Raw genomic sequence first — 6,236 nt, forward strand, 5'->3', positions numbered from 1 at the left:
AGATGTCCTACAGGCACCTTCAATTCGACATTTAAAAAGCTCCACTCTCCATATGGGCTCAAACTGCTTCTACATCTCCATTTTCTATCAACGTCACCCAACAGGTAGCATTGAAAACTTGGAAGTCAACCTTGACTATTCCCCTACAGTGTAGTAATCACCTATTCTTGTTGTTATTGTTGTTGTTTTGTTCGCTATAAATCTTTTCCTTTTAGAAAATGTTGCCTCTATTATCTGGTGGAGCTTTCAGTCACATCCTCTGCATTGCAGAGGCGAGTGTGTGACCCAAACTGGTGGATATAGTGTCTCATCTTTCTGAACATAGCTGTGGTCTAGGGGTAGGAACATGACCAAGCAGAGCCCATTGGAATCCTTCCCAGAGACTCTGGGGAAGAAAGGATCTTTTTCTTGCTAAGTTTTGGGCTACTAAAAACACTATAAATCTGACTCTTCAGGGCAAGACGAGCGAGAGGGAATAGGGGAGTTTGCTCTTCTGAAATGGGCTGGGAGACCAATGCTCACACCGAAAATAGCAGTGCCAAGACATGCAGAAGAGAAGAGAGAAAGAGCCCTGTGGTATCATTAAATATCTTGATCCAGTAAGAGATTCAAAGGCATGTATACACACACACGCACACAATCTCTTCTTTCTTTTTGGCAAAGTTCCTCTGACCTAACACATATTTTGTCTTTCACCACTTCTGCAAGCCTGTATCTAGAAATAGTCTTCTTGTCTAGTAGAGACTAACACATCTAGAAGGAACGGGAAGTGGTACTGCTGTTTCTTTTCAAGGAAGGTAAAAAGGCCTTTGCACTTCTCAGGTCTTGGCCCTTTCTGAAAAGGAGAGAAAAAGCCTTTTGTGTTTTAGATCTTAGGAGAGGCACTAGAAACTTCACATCTCTTTGCCTGTGAAGTAGCTGATGGACCAACCCTTCCTGGGACTGGTTCAGGGAGAGGGTGCTGCGCTGGCAGATATGGGAAAGGATGGCTATAAACAGACCTTGATGCAAGCTTGGAGAAGGGAGTTACGTTCCAAGAACCATCCCAGAGCAAATGGTCAATTTGCCACCCTCCCCTCTCACTGGCTATTTGAATAGAAGCTTGCAGTTATTATGCTTCAGAGACACCAACACTGATTTTTTTGGATAATGGTGTGAGGAGGACACCTACTGCTTCTTACACACCAAAACTCTCTTTTACTCTCTACCTCAATAACAACCCTAGGTACCACTAATAATACGGTCGCCATTCTCCACAGTAGTTCCCTAGAGGCCCGTAAGCCCTACTGGGCCTCCAACACTGCAGTAGATTGGCTCCTGTGGTACATTGGTGTCCTCCAAGCTGCGGAGAAAGCAAGTGCTACCGATGTTACTTATCAAAGAGATTATAGGATTTCCGTAAATGCTATGAGATTGTGGGCAGCTCCAGGAGAGGGACTGTTCCTTCTTTGTAATCATATCTAGAACAGTGTGTGGGTCCGAGTTTGTGTTCAGTAAATGTCAGTGAGCTGCATTTCATATTACTTCTCCAGTCTCTGCCCACACACACTTTTGTTTATAGTTGCAATCGTATGATAATTAAGCATTTTGTAATCTTTATATTGTTACAGTACGGTTTTGGTTAGGCTTGAGAACTGGCTGATTTCAATCTTGAGAGAAGAGAAAAAGAGAGACTGGGGTGGGGGATGGTAGTAGAAGTAGAAAATAGTTCATCTAGTTCCAAATATGGCACATGGAAGTTTAATAAATATTTTTTCAGTAAAATTAGAGTATACTTAGTTAATATAGTTTTCTTCTACCTAAACAATGAGCATAAAGATTCAGTTAAGCAAGTTGAATAAACTCTAGGGAGCTGCTGTAGAACATTGTACCTATAGTCAATAATAATGTATCATACACTTAAAATTTTAAGACAGTCAATCTCATGTGAAGTGTTCTTATCACAATAACCTTTTTTTAAAGAGAAAGAATGACTATGCCAGGAAAAAGAAATGTTAGCTTGTTTTTGGATTAGTTTGGAGGAATAAAAATAAACCACCCTCAAAGCAAATATTCAGATTCATCCTTTTTTTAGAGACGAGTGTGAAGTGTTGCTGCCAAGTAATAATTCATTCATATTTATAGTGAAAGAACATATTTTCATATTAACTCTTGTTTTATGATTCTGTATATGAACATACCCAGTGCACAGAGGAGTCTTTTCATTCATTCACTTGTTCCCGTTCATTGCATTCCATAAGCTGGGCGCTGTGCTACACTTTAGGTATACCAAAGAGAGATGACCAAGACACAGAACATAGAATCCTGATGGGAAGACAGGCAAACTCAGTGGAGTGTGCTTTGTGTAGGGACGGAAGTGCATGTGCTGAGCTAGGCCAGCACGGGGGAGAAGAAAATGAGATTTTTGTTGGCCGAGATAAATCTGGAAATACTGTTAAAGTATCAGAATGTTCTAGGCTGAGGGAACAGCATTGCGAGGGGCACAGAGGAATGAAACACCATGATAAATTGGAAAACTTGAAGTAGGTCACTATAATTGGAGCTCATGATACCTGTTGGTTAGTGGCAAAACATGAGAAGAGAGAGGAATAGGTGCACCAGGTTACAGCACAGAAAGGCATTATAGGCCAAGCTTTGTCAAGGAAGTTATAGAGAGCAGGGATAGGACATAATTGACTTCATTTATTCTTTCAGCAAATCATTATTACATGACTACTGTGCATCAAGTACTTTTCTAGGCCCTGGAAAAATACACTGAAGATGATGAAAAGTCCTCAATATCTGAATATATCTCAAAAGTATAACTAATAGGATTTGCTGGCAGACAGCAACTGTTTGGCCTGACCGTTAGCAGAAGGGAGCGCCTATTCACTGAGATGGAAAAGACTAGAAAAGAACCAATTTAGGGGAAAGAACTAGGAATTCTGTTTTGTACTGGTCAAGTATGAATCATATATCAGACGTTCAAGAGATATAAAAGTGGGATATTGAATATATGGCCTGGAGTACACAAGAGAGGTCTAGAAGATAAGTATAACTTTGGTGTTATTGACATACAGGTAATATACAAAGCAGTAATACTAGATGACATGTAGCAGGTGTTGGTAGGTAGAAAAGAGGAGGAGCTAGAGGAACTAGATGAGCTCAGGTAAAATGAAAAGTTGATGGAAAAGTTATCTGAACCCTGACCTTGGCAGACCATTCAGGAAATGAAAAGGAGACAGAATGGCCACAATTTAGAAGGGAAACCAGTGTGCTAGCCTGAAGTCTAAATGAATAGAAGTGTTAGAGGAGGAGAAAGTGGTCAGCTGTATCAGGTGTTATGACGGTCATATAAACAGAAACTGTTATATTTAGCAATGTGGAGTCATTAGTAATCTTAAGGAAGTCTGGCCTAGTGGCTTGGTGGTGGCAAACCCTTGATTGGAGTGGGTGAAGCAGAATGAGAAGAGGGGAGGTGAAGATTGTGAGTACAGGCAACTAAAGAGTTTTGGCATAAAGACAAAAGAGGCAAGGGACAGTAGTGGAAAGGTTAAACAGTGTCAAAAGAGGCTTTTATTTCTTAAATTAAGCGGTGGAAAATAATAGCATCTTTGCATGGTGATAAAGGAAGTTAGAAAAGGAAAATCTATTGATATAGAAGAAAGAGGGAAGACTTGTTGCCTCTCCTTTAGTAGACCACAGGATATGTGATCTAATTCTAGGTGGCAGGACTGGTTTTGACTAGTAATAGAAGAGAAGACGAACTTTATGGGCACATGTTCAGGTGTGTGGCTTAATGTGGTACCCAAACCAGACAAGATATCATAAGAGAACTACAGACCAATATCCCATATGAGTATAGAAACAAAAATTTTCAACAAAATTAGTGCATCCATTTTCTATGGCTACTGTAAATGAATTACCACTAAATTGGTGACTTAAAATAACAGAAACTTATTCTCCCACAGTTCTGGAAGCCAGACATCTGAGGTGAGTATCTCTGGGCTAATTTCGTGGTGTCAGAAGGACAAGGCTCCCTCTGGAGGCTCCGGCAGAGAAACCATTCCTTGCTTTTTCTAGTTTCTGAAGGCAGCTTGAATTCTTTGGCTTGTGTCTACATCACTCCAAACTCTGCTTCCATAGTTATATTGTCTTCTCCTCCCCTGTTTGTAATTTCTCTCTGCCTCCTTCATATTAGAACTTGTGATTGAACTTTGAGCCCACTGGGAAAGTCCTTTATAATCTTTTCATCTCAAGACTCTAATTATATTATAATTTATGTATACAGTATATATATTTATATTTATACATTACATAAATACATACATAAATTACATTATATTATATATAATATTTATATATTACAGTCCTGGATGAATTCTCCTCTCCTTTTGTATTTCTTTGAGTCCCAAGAGTATCTAACATTGCATTACAAACTCTTTTTTTTTTTTTTACAAACTCTTTAAACTTATTGTTAAATATTGTTTAAAATAACTAAAATCCTTTTTTATTTATTTTTTAGATTTATTTATTTTAGAGAGAGAGTGAGCAAGTTGGGGGAGGGGTAACGGGAGAGAGAATCCTGAAGTAGATTCCCCACTGAGCGCAGAGCCTGATGTGGGACTCTATACCAGGACACAGATAGTGATCTGAACTGAAATCGAGTATCGATGGCCCAACCAACCAAGCCACCCAGGCACCCCTAAAATTCTTTAAATTGACAGAATGTAATTTATTTCACAACTCTTATTGCTGAACATTTTTATATAAGGTAGTAATCCTTAATAACTTTGCATATAAATTTGTAATTATGAGGTGGTAGTTCCTGGAACAGATTTCTAGAAATGAAATTACTTGATCGAAATGTACTGATTATCTTCCTTTGAATTCAAATTAAATTTCTGTGCTATCTGGGTATGCTGGCAACTATTACTAGTTGTATTTAACTTATCTCTTTCTGTATAATAAATTACCCTAAAATATAGCAGCTTAAAACTATAAATACTTATATGAGATGTCTCACAGCTTCTGAGGGTCAAAGAGCTGGTGGTTCTGGTTCCAAGTTTCTCATGAGGTTTCAGTCAAGATCTCAGATGGAGCCATAGTCATCTCAGAGCTTGATAAGAGCTAGAGAATCCAATTCCAAGATGGTTCACTCACATGGCTATTGGCAGGCCTCAGTTCCTTGTGACTATTGGACCAAGGGCCTTGGGTCTTTACTGACCATTGACCAAAGATCTCCCTCAGTTCCTTGCCATATGCGTCTCTCCATGGAGCAGCTCAGAGTATGACAGCTGGCTTCTCCAGAGCAAGTGATTCAAGAGAGTGTAAGAAACAGAGCAACCAAATGGAAACCACAGTGTCCAAATTGCACACAGTCACTTTTTTTCCATTCTATTTGTTAAAAGTGAGTCACTAAGTCCAGCCTGCACTCAAGGGGAGGGAAATTGGGCTCTACTTTTAGGAGGGTGGCACATCAAAGAATATATGGCCATAATTTTAAAATCACTGTAACCTAGGAGTTGGGTTTTCCCATTCTTCTTTCTTCCTTACCCCCTCCCTACCTCTCTCTTTCTTTTTTACTTGTTGAAGAAAGAAGGAGGAAGTCTACTCTGAGCTCAGATTCCTGAGAAGGATCCCCAAAAGACTAGATTAATAACTTCCAAATAGGCAATAAATTGGTAGAATTTTCTTTATCCCATGATGGAACATACATGGTCCCCAAATTATAGGTATTCCTAGAGAGTGTGATGACAGTGCCTGAAGGGATGAAATTTCAACCATGGCCAGACCTTATTCCTGGCACATAACTCAAGATGCACGCCCCTCAAACAGAGATAATAAACAGAATGAAAGAATCCTGAGTGAGAGGGCTTCGAGAGCAAACAAAATTGTTAATGGTTTGGTGTTTGTGGCTTTACAATTGTTAAGATTTGAAGTGACATTTGATAACTGGGAGGAGCACACCCATTTTTTAATTTATATCAAAATAAATGATTAAAAAACGTGGATTTGTTAATGCTAGGGAAATTACAAAAAGCAGGGTGGATAGGAATGGCAGAAAATAAATTTGAAAACTTGTGCGGAAGCAAGTGAGAGAAAGGTTAATCTTCAGGGAAATGCCACTGTGCAAACTTGGATTATTTGCAAGACTTGAAGGACTCACTGGGTGCTTATCTGCCTCTCCCTGCCAAGTTCTTACTGATAATGATATAGGAGGAGAAAGAAAGGGAAGTGCTTCAGAATACTGAGCT

The sequence above is a fragment of the Canis lupus genome, chromosome 27, assembly GCF_003254725.2.
Source record: "Canis lupus dingo isolate Sandy chromosome 27, ASM325472v2, whole genome shotgun sequence".
Lineage (NCBI taxonomy): Eukaryota > Metazoa > Chordata > Mammalia > Carnivora > Canidae > Canis > Canis lupus.